The sequence below is a fragment of the Amblyomma mixtum genome, chromosome 6, assembly GCF_055824585.1.
Source record: "Amblyomma mixtum isolate Tamu chromosome 6, ASM5582458v1, whole genome shotgun sequence".
Taxonomy (NCBI): domain Eukaryota; kingdom Metazoa; phylum Arthropoda; class Arachnida; order Ixodida; family Ixodidae; genus Amblyomma; species Amblyomma mixtum.
In genome coordinates this window covers 78,076,465-78,089,844 of record NC_143017.1, presented here as the reverse complement: position 1 = coordinate 78,089,844, position 13,380 = coordinate 78,076,465, and the positions used below count along the sequence as shown (strand labels likewise).

Here is a 13,380-nt window from a genome sequence, read left to right as displayed (position 1 = left end):
AGAACAGCGCAGCACCGGAACGCATACGGTAGCTGCGTGTGAACACTGTGAGTGCGAGGTATAGAATGTGCACCTAGTCCGCCGCTTTCCTCGCAAGTCTTTCTGGAGGCAGCACCGCGCCGCTTTCCCCACCCCCCTGGTAGACACATCGTGGTCGCCCTCTGTTTCTACAGACCGCGAAGGACCCGTGGTCTTGGAAAGTTGAATTTTTTGAACTAATGAAACGCATCCTTCTTTGTGACTCCATTTATCCTATTTCCCATGTCTAGGGTATACCCAACGAGAGGCTCCGCGCATTTCCTTTCGTTTCTCTCTTTCACCCATTTCTGCTCACGTGGTCCTTGCCTGGAAAGGGGCTTCCCTCATGGGGTGGTCCAACTACAGTCTTCTTCGGAGTAAGGAAGTGCTCAAAGACCGCGAGTTTTCTTTCATTCATACTATTTGCCACTCTTCGTCGCGTGCCAACAGTCCATTAAGGCGTCCGCCTACATCGGCACCTTAGTGCCCTCATTTCTATATTCAAGCCTAACTGAGGTTCAAGTATATACTCCTCGCATTGTTTGACCTTCTCTAAAGCAAGTACTGATTTACAACCCAGGGCCGCTCACAAACTATCGCTTTAAGTGGCCACCGGCGAAAGCCCCTCCTGAGAAGTGCTCCAACCTCGCTACGACGACGGGCCACATCGTAGCGCCTTCAAATCAGCCTAGCGTCGAAGACGCGAGACCTCGTCCCTGCTTCCTAAATGTGGCCCGGTGGCGGGCCCTCGACAAAGACCCGCGGTGGCCAACCAAATCTATTTGCTTTTTCTTCTGACTCCCACTCCTCCACCGTGGGCATGGGTGCACTTGGAGTTAGAGGCAGCAGAAAAAAAAAAGCAAAATGAAGTGGTTAAGACGGGAGCGACCCAAAGGGGAAGCACCTCGTTTCTCCGGCGCGCCAACTGATTCATGCGCGCTATTACTGTGAAAGAAACATATATTTCTTCGCGACCCCTTCCTTCGTCGGCGAATAGAAAGCGGAAGACACTGGCACCCCGCCGTAAATCGCGACCGGGCATCAATTCTCCGCTAGTTTGGCCGCGCGTACGTCGGCTCAACTGAGATCTTTATTGTTATTATTTTGTTTCCTTAAGGTTGCGTCCCGCCGTGATGACGATCGGGATGTAGCGCATACACTCTGCCACCTCCCCTCTCCCACACTACGCTTCCTTGCGTCACATCCGGCGTCTTCCTTTTCCTTCCCTCTTTTCGATCTTCCGCAGAGCTCGAGACAAACTTCATTTCATGATTAACATTTATGTGGGCAGCGCTGGCGCGGCAACCATCACTTCTCCCGCGGAACTACAATCCGGCTCCTATATACTATACTCCCAACGCCATATACTTCTTGGGCATCCGCATATAAGAATGACCAAGGAAACGACAGCGGGCGGGTCGAGGCCGAAGCAAGATAAACGCGGACAAAGCCAAAAACACGTCGCTGCGTGTGTCCGCCTGGTTTACATGTACGCGGAGGCAAGCGCATACATACATACGCACGCACGCATGCACGCACGCACAGGCGATACAAATTGCGACGTATCGGCGATGCACTCGGCGATAGAGAGACCGCTGGCGCCGCCGTGGCCTCAGCGGAGCGAGCGCCTCTTCCCCCAAGCAAGGCTCGGCTAGAATGTTAATGCGTGAGCTCAGCCTCCGTCTATACGCGAAGAATTTGCACACGCCTCGGGGACTTCTTTGGACACCACGCCGAGCTGTCTTGCATATGTATTTAGTCATTGTTCAATGTAAATAGGTGTCTTATTCTTTTCTTTCCTCCATTTGAGCTCCGCTCCCCGTTCCCATAGTTCACGTCGTTCTTGGATGTTTTGTTTTTCTAGCCTCTTTTTACACCTTGAAGGGATTAGCGAGGTCTCTCGTTAGTTAGCGCACGTGCTTCCGTTCGCACGGCATGTGCCCCTCCGCATCCGGGCGTGCTGTGCTTTGTTTTGCACTTCAACGAAGGACGAACTACGGGGGGGGGGGGGGGGGGGGGGGACACTATCCGGTCGCGGTGTGCTGGGTAAGAAAGGCCGTGGCGAGCTTTTCTGACGTTTTCATTTTTTTTCTAATTTTTGTGGCCTCGCCACTAGTGATGCAAAACTATCGATAGTACTACCGATAGTTAGTACTTTCTATAGTAGTATCGATAGTACTATCGATAGTACTTTCGATAGTTCTATTGTTAGTACTATCGATTGTCCACGCTGATTGTCCACGCTACCGCAGCATGCAGGTCGAGGTTAAGGCTTCCTTAGTGAGCATATTTATAGCCGCTTTGGCCAGTACCACGTGCGGATCGTGACCGAATCTATATTACAATCACAACTAAAAAAGTACCAACATATAGAAATATTGTTCCCCTACCTCTTGCTCATTATTATTTAATAAAGGAGTCCAAGAAGTAAGAGCGGATCTATTAACTACAACTCAATAAGAATCAGGTGCTCTTTTTGTGTTACTTCCTGGCTATTTTATGACGTCAGTCTCAGTTTCGTCCACTGAAATATGAAGGCAGCAACGCGATTATGGCTAAAATTTTCCTGTCCGCTGAACTGAGCATAAACAAAGACAAATATTTATTGGAGACGGAAGCAAACAACAGTCTGTTCCGGATGTAGCTTTATGCACCGAAGAGCTGCTGAACGCGCAAGTCTTTTTTTACGCCACATCATATCGCTGTTGTTAGCCCAAGATAGGAATAGGATTACCTACGAAGCTAAAGAAAAAAAAATGGAGGGGACACTTCGTGATAGCTGATGGGTTAATGCCCGCTCCTGGCGCTGTGGTGCAGCGGTATGTTCTGCTATCGGTGGGACATGTGCGATCCAGGTTGCTCTTTCTGACCAACTTCTCGCGATCAATCATTTATTGAACTGCCGCCTGCCATGCTAGTCAGTTTGCTTACAATCTTGTGGGCAGGTTTTGATGACGCCACAAGGTCACGGGACCTATAGGTGGGCCACCTAGGTTGCTTCTCTGGGGATTTTTCGTGAAGAAACAGGCAAAAAACAAGCAAACAAACAGCGGCTAAATGCGGCGAATGATGCACAATAAGTGTTATCGCACTAAAAAAAAAAGATAATATTATGTCCAGATTTTGTTCTTAGTTGAAAAAATAAAAATGCACACCAAATGAATGAAATTAATCCAGCGCGAATTCCCATAGCCCGAAGCGCTGCTTTCGGCTGAAGATCCTTATTAATTATATGAGATCTTCTTGCCGATTGCGCTCGAATCCCGCTGAGACATAGGGCCTTCTTCCATGCGCATCGATCTGGGTGCAGAAAAATAAGGCGTCTGAAAACGGCAGTTTGTCACACAGACGAACGAAGAAACCAAAAGGAAACGATGCCAGTAGCACACGCGTAATTGCAGGGTAGTGTCTACAATACTTACCTGGTTCGCCCGAAAAGGCTATGCAGACGTGTTGCGTATAGCCGAGCCCGGAGGCGTCTGGTAGTCTTTTTTTTTTATCTTTAGCCCAAGTTAATGTGGAGTTATTAGCCTTCTTGAACCAAGTGTAGGTGAGCGTTAGGTCCAGACGTGGCATTACAACAGAAAATGGCACCGTCTGGACTAGGCTGGAGCTGCGGTGTCTAGGCGGTCACATATGTAAAGCGAGTTCTTTTTTCTCAACCACATTTCCCGCAAATGAGCCAGGACTGTAGCGTTTGTTGTGAGTAAGCGTCATTGGACTTCTGAACGCGTATTGGGCCCACGTGTGCTCGCGGCACGCAAAAATATAATCTGCCTTGGGACCAGCATTGGGTTCTGTAGATAACCGTTCCAGTAGAGTACGTCCAGTGTCTGCTGTAGTTGGCCATTTGCTTTGTCTCATCGCTATTTTGTTCCATTACACGTCACAAAAGTCTGCCTTCCTTTGTCTATATACTACGTGCCAGTTCTTAGTTAGAGAGCAAACCGTCTGATATACATAGAACCGGCAAATCACCACAGCCTGACACTGTGCTCCCCTTTGGCCGCGCACAGAGAGTATTGCTGATGATTGAGTAATAAAAAAAAAGCTCTTACTCTGCGCGGGTGCGTCAAGCAAGAGTATAGCGAAATATAAGAATCCATTATGCCGAATGCATGAGAGTTCACAGTCGAAAGCACTGTGCCAGAATAAATAAGCAGTTTCCTTTCATATTGAAAGTGACAAAGCATAGTACTTTCTCATGCACTCAGCTGTTGAATTCACAAATTATCCGTCACACGGTGGTCCCCTCTTCCAGCGTGCAGTGCGCGTGGACTTTCTTGCGTAATGTTAAAGGCCTGTCACCCATGTGCTCGCTTTCTGTTCCTCCCTGTCGCTCACACATGCGCACATTCGCCGTCTAGTCATGCGCACCTTCACTTCGTGCGCAGTCATGCACACGCCTAGTCAAGTGCAGCTTTCTAGTCTAGTCAAGTGCAGCTTTCTAGTCTAGTCAAGTTCAGCTTTCTAGTCTAGTCAAGTTCAGCTTTCTAGTCTAGTCAAGTGCAGCTTTCTAGTCTAGTCAAGTGCAGCTTTCTAGATTTGTCAAGTGCAGCTTTGTAGTCTAGTCAAGTGCAGCTTTCTAGTCTAGTCAGGTGCAGCTTTCTAGTCTAGTCAAGTGCAGCTTTCTAGTCTAGTCAAGTGCAGCTTCATAGTCTAGTAAAGTGTAGATTTATAGTCTAGCAAAGTGCAGCTTTATAGCCTAGCAAAGTGCAGCTTTATAGTCTAGTAAAGTGCAGCTTTATAGCCTAGTAAAGTGCAGCTTTATAGCCTAGTAAAGTGCAGCTTTATAGTCTAGCAAACTGGAGCTTTACAGTCTAGGAAACTGCAGCTTTCTAGTCTAGTCAAGTGCAGCTTTCTAGTCTTGTCAAGTGCAGCTTTCTAGTCTAGTCAAGAGCAGCTTTCTAGTCTAGTCAAGTGCTGCTTCATAGTCTAGCAAAGTGCAGCTTTATAGCCTAGCAAAGTGCAGCTTTATAGCCTAGCAAAGTGCAGCTTTATAGTCTAGCAAACTGGAGCTTTACAGTCTAGGAAACTGCAGCTTTCTAGTCTGGTCAAGTGCAGCTTTCTAGTCTAGTCAAGTACAGCTTTCTAGTCTAGTGAAGTGCACCGTCCCAGTCTAGTCAAGTGCAGCTTTCTAGTCTAGTCAAGTGCACCGTCCCAGTCTAGCCAAGTGCAGCTTTCTAGTCTACTCAAGTGCACTTTTCTAGTGTAGTCAAGTGCACCTTTCTAGTCTAGTCAAGTGCACCTTTCTAGTCTAGTCAAGTGCACCTTTCTAGTCTAGTCAAGTGCAGTTTTCTAGTTTTGTCAAGTGCAGCTTTCTAGTCTTGTCAAGTGCAGCTTTCTAGTCTTGTCAAGTGCAGCTTTCTAGTCTTGTCAAGTGCAGCTTTCTAGTCTAGTCAAATGCAGCTTTCTAGTCTAGTCAAATGCAGCTTTCTAGTCTAGTCAAGTGCACCGTCCCAGTCTAGCCAAGTGCAGCTTCCTAGTCTAGTCAAGTGCACCTTTCTAGTCTACTCAAGTGCATCTTTCTAGTCTTGTCAAGTGCACCTTTCTAGTCTAGTCAAGTGCACCTTTCTGGTCTAGTCAAGCGCAGCTTTCTAGTCTAGTCAAGCGCAGCTTTCTAGTCTAGTCAAGCGCAGCTTTCTAGTCTAGTCAAGCGCAGCTTTCTAGTCTAGTCAAGCGCAGCTTTCTAGTCTAGTCAAGCGCAGGTTTCTAGTCTAGTCAAGTGCACCTTTCTAGTCTAGTCAAGTGCAGTTTTCTAGTTTTGTCAAGTGCAGCTTTCTAGTCTTGTCAAGTGCAGCTTTCTAGTCTTGTCAAGTGCAGCTTTCTAGTCTAGTCAAATGCAGCTTTCTAGTCTAGTCAAGTGCACCGTCCCAGTCTAGCCAAGTGCAGCTTTCTAGTCTAGTCAAGTGCACCTTTCTAGTCTACTCAAGTGCACCTTTCTAGTCTTGTCAAGTGCACCTTTCTAGTCTACTCAAGTGCACCTTTCTAGTCTTGTCAAGCGCAGCTTTCTAGTCTAGTCAAGCGCAGCTTTCTAGTCTAGTCAAGCGCAGCTTTCTAGTCTAGTCAAGTGCAGCTTTATAGTCTAGTCAAGTGCAGCTTTATAGTCTAGTCAAGTGCAGCTTTATAGTCTAGTCAAGAGCAGCTTTCTAGTCTAGTCAAGTGCAGCTTTTTAGTCTAGTCAAGTGCAGCTTTCTAGTCTAGTCAAGTGCACCGTCCCAGTCTAGTCAAGTGCAGCTTTCTAGTCTAGTCAAGTGCACCGTCCCAGGCTAGTCATGTATACCTTTCCAGTCTAATGTGCGCACATTTATAGTCTAATAATGTTCACCTTCCCAGTCTAATCATGCTCACCTTCCAGTGTAGTCATGCGCATCTTCCCACTCTAGTCATAGTTGAATGTTGTCTAGTCACCAAAATCGCCCACGAAGATTTCTGCGAATCTGGTAAGATCTCCGATTCCGCCAGCCAGCAAGCGAAAGCAAGAAACAACGACGACCAGACATAGAAAATCAATGCGCCTTGTCTTCAATTTCCGGCGGGATCTTCCTTCTTGTGGCTGTACGGCAACGCAAAGGCAGCGTTGGTCACTGCTGTCCATTCGCACTTTCCTTCCTTCCCCACAAAAAAAAGAAACAAAAAACTGAACCAGATTCTAAAACACTGACATATTTCCGTTTGTGCCGCGCAGGAAAGGGAGAAAAGAAAAAAATTGCAGGAACTCATCGCACTGTTCAGAGCTCGCGAACGTAACAAGATATGCGAAAATCGAAACGGGTGTGGCATCATGCGGGCACATTTCGTGTACATGGACGCTGCCGAAATAGAACGCAGCCCAGGTCACGTTTATACACCTCTCTACAGCGGATGAAGGGAATACTATAGCAAGGAAATATGCAACCGCTACACTGTAAAGCTGCACTGTAATGCTGTAATGTAATGCTGCACTGTAAAAGCTGCACTAATGAAGTCAACTAATAAAGTAACTCGGCGCCCTTGTAAGGCGGGTGAACCAACGTGCGAAGTATTAAATATATGTACCTGCGCGTGCGTGCAACTTTGATGCTGTGGTTCATGCAGTGCTTTCTGAGAAATCTAACCATCTATAGCGAGTGTCTGGGGCGTCGGTCTTCAATGCATGCAAGATGGAGTGGTTGGCGTGTCACGATACCAGGTCGAAAAACGGAAGAGGCATGGTTAGGTTCGGTTTGCGAGGTTTAGTGCCCGAAGCTGGACTTTGGTTATTTAGGGATGTCGTAGTGGAGAGCCCAGGATTTATCGGGACCACCGGAGTTTACAAGCAACTGACGTCGAACAGTGCACGAGCGTTTTTCCATTGCACTTCCATCGAAATAGAGTCGCCGTGGCCAGATTTTCATTTCGTGACTTTAGGCTCAGCAGCCGCACGTCATAGCCATTAAGCCAACACGGCTGTTTAAACAATAAAACAATAAACAATCTTCTTTGTCCGGTCGTCAAGTACGGTCGTGGCCTGCGCGCTATGCATATCTTCGACGAACGGGCGCCGAAATTTCAATGCAAAGAGCGCAAAAAGGAAAAAAGAAAACAAGGATGTGAACAATAAAACGGAAACCTCTATTCAGTGAACAGTCGTGGGGTCTCTGAGTGTTCATGAGTGCCTTTTCTCGCTGTTAATTACCGCGAAGACTTACCACCTCGCCCAACTTCACACTCCGCTTGCAAAATACTTTCTTAAGCTAATTAAAAAGCGCAATGTGTGCGTAGTGACAGCAACGGTTCTGGTATAGTCGTCGTGGCGTGCCCGGAACGGGAGTTGGACGGTAGCGGTGACGAACGATGCATGCACCGACTTCGTTCCGTCGCCGTCCATCTTGCCTGTGGTGCAACGAATGTGGTGCGCCATAGCCTTCTTGCATGCCGACGCCACATATATACGTCAGCCCTCGCGGTCGATACCAAACCGGAAGCGAAAATCCTCAGGGTTTGCGTGAGCACAACTTGATGGAAACTCGGCGAAAGCTGTCGCTGCCAAACGACTAGTTAGTGGGATGCGCCACAGAACAGCGCCTGCCGGCGCCTTGTCTCGTGTGTGCATACGCCTAAGGCAGGCCTATAGTGCTTGCACAACGCAACAAGCACCACTGCCGCGCTTATTAGCGATAGCCATCGTTGACCTTGAAGATTAGAGTCGAACTGCTTGCACTGGTGGCTGCTATGCATTATGCAGTGAAACGACTATTAATCAAGATAAAATCAACACCGGAATCGGAGATTGCTAATTGTTGTAGGTGCCATAGCCCCATGTTAGAGCACGTGTGGCGACGGCGAGACGATAATTGACCTGACAGCGACTTAGTTCACGTTCAGAGGTTGAGCCATAGAAGGAAACTATACCTCGCCGTACCCCACAGGCTTTTGTATGCAGCGTTCTTGATGCAACTACTTCAAATAAACTGCCAGTTGCTTTCTGAGATGCAGCGATTCTGTAATTAATATATACAGCAATTTTTTCGTGACAATACTCATTGCCTCTTCTACAAATACTGCAGTGGCTGCAAAACTGAGTCACAGGATGAAAAAATCAAGGTTTGCGCTACATTCGCTACTTAATGTACGTGTTCTTGCGGCCGGCGGATTTACGCCTGCTTCACTGAAGTGCTGACGAGAATGCGTGCAGCATCTTTATGCACAGCAGTGGCAAAGAAACAAAAAACAAAGGAAAGAACAAATAAAAATGGATGGCTACCATTGCTAAACACGAAACAATGCGCGAAAGCACAGGAGTGCGCGGGGGGGGGGGGGGGGGGGGGGGAGAGGCTTGTGGGTACAGGACCACCCACGTGCCTCCACCCACCTCCCGCTAGAAGCCGGAGCGGGACGATAAAGCGACTGCGAAATAAAATGGAAAAACTCAATGGGAAGGCGGTCAACGTATAATAGAAATATACGCAACCAATACTACAGACGCAAATTCATTGTATCACACCGTATAATAGCCTGTGCGTTTTTCCTGTTTAGTTTTTTTTTAATTGCCGACAGTATTTCTTTCTGCAAGCACAGCTACAAGCGCTTTACCCGCAGTTAGCGACCATGTGTGTTTTAATACCTGGGAAATCGAATTGTTGCCAAAAGCCAAAATGAAATCTACGTTGACTTTTGACCTGGCAGGAATACTGCATTATATGACCGGCATAAAAAAAAAAACGGCAATTCGTCCTTAGGGAAAAATACTCGCCGAAAAAAAAGAAAAACGAAAATTGAGCTCAGAAAAAGCCGGTCCCATTTTGAAAATAACAAAACAAGGAAAGTCCACCCACTCTACTCCAGAACATATTTAATTACTCGTTCCGTGTGCAGCTGGTGGCAGTGACCCGAGGAGTAAAATAACCCTTTTTAGCACCTAATAAATGGTAATAGACGCTTTTAGCATACCGCAGACGTATACCAGTTTACTGGACGCCCCCTGCGTACGCGCAGTGCCATGCTGAGTCCGGTAAACTGGTACACGTCTCTACTAATACGTCTCCGGTATGCTCCTACTCATGCTTGCTCTGAAAAAAGCGAGGTTTCAACAGGAGGCTAGGCTGTCAGTAACAAAGGTATATTATCCTTTCTTGCAGGTGTTTCCAGAAGCGTCAACTGCGATATCAGCGCAAAGAAGCTGTCGACGAAACATCATCCTCTCGGAGGTTTTGCTTCCGCCTATGACACAGCTAGCGTCTCTGGCCTCGTAAGTAATTCCTGCACACTGCAAATGCGTCTGCAGTTTCTTTGCTGGCTTCTAATGCATTGCTCTCTGTATTTAAGTCGACTGGAGGCTCTAAAGACTACTTTTTCTCGCTACCTCTTGATGACTTGCAATCGATACCTTGGTAAAGCCGAATAACATCAAAGTTCACTTTCCATTCATTTACACATAACAGTACCATAACAGTACCTTAACAGGCCATAACAGTACGTAGCGTGCTTCGGCCATCAAACTGTACCGACGCCTTACCTAGCGATTTAAAATTAGGAATTAAATTATGCATTAGTTAGCACGTGCCGCTGGTGCGCTCGCGTGTGGAGCCAATAAATCATATCTTTACGGAATGCGTAAGAAAGTTTCAAAAGACGAAGCGAGTGCTCCGCAATATTTTGACCGCACCTGTACACGCACACACGCTTATACAGCCCTCCGAAATTAAGCATTTGAAAAGTCTGCAAAGCGGAATGAAATCTGAACATAACGTCATGTTAAAGCACATCTTCAAACAAAACAAAACGATTATTCCCAAGTAGCGCTATCGAAAACTTTCCAGAATAGTGGCAGCATTTTTCGACGAATTTTTCTCTTCTTTTTCTAGCCGGCGGTACTTCACCCGAACCCCGTCTCTTAACAGCGCGGGGGGTCTCAGGTGTTGAAAACCCGAAGCTTAGAACGTTGCGATCGGTCTGCGCTCTTGGAGCTGTCTACGGGAAGAACAATGAAATAGCTGGTATAAAGCTTCTCATCTCGGCATTTTATTTTTATGGGGGCGGGGGTGGGGGGAAATAAATGCACGCACACGCACAGACGCACATGCACTTGGACGAAAGAACAAGCAAAGCCTTCATGTACGCTGAACGGGGACCTCAACGACCGTGCCACGGAGGGGCTCACCGGCAATCCGCAGCTTTCATCGCCCGTGGAAGGTGAGGGGGAGAGAGTTCCGCATAGCAATGCGACGCAAGCCAAGGTGGCTGCCGATACGACGCGTATCTCAGCGCGTCTCGTCGCAGCATGTTCTTCGCGGATCGGAAAAGGGAAGCCTCCACATTCATCCCTACGGGGACGATTCGATTTTCGGGCTCGGGAGGGGAATGAGGGAAAAAAATGGGGAAGAAAGGTGGGGAGGTGGAAGCAGGCTGCGACGAAGGGAACGTATAGTTTGAACGCAAGTTTGGAGGGGGCTAGGAAAAGACTTTACCGAAATCTAAAAAAAAAGAAAGGAAGGTAAAGGAATGAATGTGATCAAGACGGGAAGAGGAGGAGGATGTGGAAGGTGGGAGGAGGAGGGGTGCCTTACTTTCAGAAGGGACAGCAACTGCAAAGATGCGCGACTGGTGGAAGCACTTCCATACGGGGGTGCCGACGGATGGATGCCATCCCGAGAAAAGCAGCCTCTCCTGCAGTACCACGAGCGCTAAAGTGCATGGTGACCGAGGAGAACGAAAATAACGGCAACGACAAAAGAAGCGCGCCGGGTACAAAGTCCCACGCGAGACACAAACAACTGGTCGCATTCTACTACTCCGCAGAGGTTGGGAAGACACAGCAGCAGCAACAGTGATCGCGGCGGCGGTGGTTTGCAGTCCAAGCCGCCATATCGCGTTGCCGGTCGTATACAACTGAATCGCGAGGGGCAATCTCGCTAAAACTTTTGAGCACACTGCGGTCTAGACGCTGGCGCCAAGACGGGGATTGCTTGTTTGTGGCGCCAAGTTGTCTGGAGGGGGCCGCGAAAACGGGGGGCGGCTACACGCGTACGCATACAGCGGCTGCGACTGCAAAATTTTGCCGACTGAGTGCGGCGGTGATACAGCGCCTCAGGGGACTTCGGGTGGGTTGGGAAAACCGGGGAAATCCCCGGGAAGAGCGGTGCAGAGATTGGGGTTAGGCGAGGAGAGCCCGGGCCCTTCGGGGGAGTCTAATTCCACGTTAATGCCAGCTCGCGGCGCGGCGAGATATAGGTGGTACGAAGACAGTTGCCCGGAACTTCCCGAAAGTGCGCGTGGTCATGTTCCTGCTGCTCCGTGCGACCAGGCGCGCGGTGATTTCTAGATTGTGGCTGTTGGAAGCCGAGTTTAGGTCCGCAAAGTTGCCGACAGGTTGGAAAGAGGTTCTGGACGTGGAAAGGGGGTAAACGCAGGGAAGGGCGCGGGGCACGACGGGTGGGCTTCGCCGCGCCATTTTGTTTGGTCATGCATTAGATAGCGACGAAACACGCTAGCTGCAGAAAGTGTTAGTGGTAAACGTGAAAATTTTATTTCGTTCGCTCAAAGCCCATGTTCGCTCAGTGACGCTATTGCGCGTCCAGTGAGAGAGCGGGTGGAGTATATAACGAGGGCGCAGATGGGATGAAGTCTTAACAACTATGTAATTAGTTGGTCTCGCCATTTATACGAGTATTTTTCTTTAATGCTATTTCTAGCCGCTTTGATTTTTTTCCTAGCGAAGTGCACATCCAGTCTTCCTTGAGGTGTGGGAGAACGCCAACGGAGAAAGCCGACGGGTTAGACACCGACGCAAGCACAGAGGAAGTAAAAACAAAGTCTTGTCCGTAAGGAAGTAATTGGTTTACCCTCTCAATCACTTTCGCACAGCAAATAGCGGCCCAATGCGGAAAAGTGCGCACGCGGTAACTGCCTTATGATCAGAGCATGGCAGCACGAAACCAGTCGTATATATGGGTATAGGAAAGTGATTCCCAGGCGAGAATAACGCCGCGGTGTCGCTTATTCTTTCTCCATATATTTCGATGTGTTCGTTTTAGTTAGCGCTGACCAAAGCATGAATGCCTGGTGACCTATGCACTCTTGGTGACGTTTTTCTTGTTTTCTGTTAATTGATGTGTTCAAAGCGTTTGTAAATTTAGCTTAGCACTGTAGCCACAATTAAGCATAAGATGCTTAAGTCCGTACTCTTTTACCCTTGGGTACTGCATAGGCCGACATATATGCCTAAGGGCGACAAAGCTTTGGTCGCAGAAATTGTCTATTAAATCAAGTACAATCATCTACTTCACGCCATTCACATAGTTACATACATACTATATATATAAGGCATCTATAGATAATATATACACATATATAGATAAATACACAAAATATATATAGATACTAAAGCTACTCTCAGTATACAGCTTGATGCCGGCGCAACTTCACTTCTTAACCCTGCAAAACACGCACTGTACATTCATGCACACCTTGAAGTTTCCGACGCTCTCTACAACACCCTTTCCAAGGTTGCGACCATTTACTGATATAAAAACTGAGGATGCACCCAATTCAATCAGCCCAGAGTCCACTTGTGTGACTGCCGGGATAACCATATATTCTTTCACTGATTTTCATTGCTTCGGGGTTGTAGCGGGCCAAGCGGCTGTACTGGAGAAGCCATAATATGAGCCAGTTTGTAGAAACACTTGTCTTGGAAGCCAGCTACAAAGTCCACAAAACCAGTTGTAGTCGTCAGTACAGTTCCATCCTGCGTGCCCCATTCTGCTTTTCCGTCGTTGTTTTGACTGGCGCCGTCGACAATCTGCTAGAAGCCATGTCTCAGACTCCTTTGTATCGCACGAAGCCGAGAGGGCGGGGGTGGCAACATTATCGCGCCATGATTTTCATGAGGCCACCACAAAT

General features: G+C 47.9%; 1 long non-coding RNA gene across 1 annotated transcript in view; it reads left to right on the top strand.

Annotated features, from left to right (window-relative positions):
* Window positions 1-13,380, top strand: part of LOC149339464 (uncharacterized) — a 204,510-nt gene that overhangs the window by 124,703 nt on the left and 66,427 nt on the right. The window contains exon 2 of the long non-coding RNA XR_016283526.1: window positions 9,618-9,727. This is a non-coding gene — a long non-coding RNA (uncharacterized LOC149339464). The remainder of the gene's footprint in view (window positions 1-9,617; window positions 9,728-13,380) is intronic.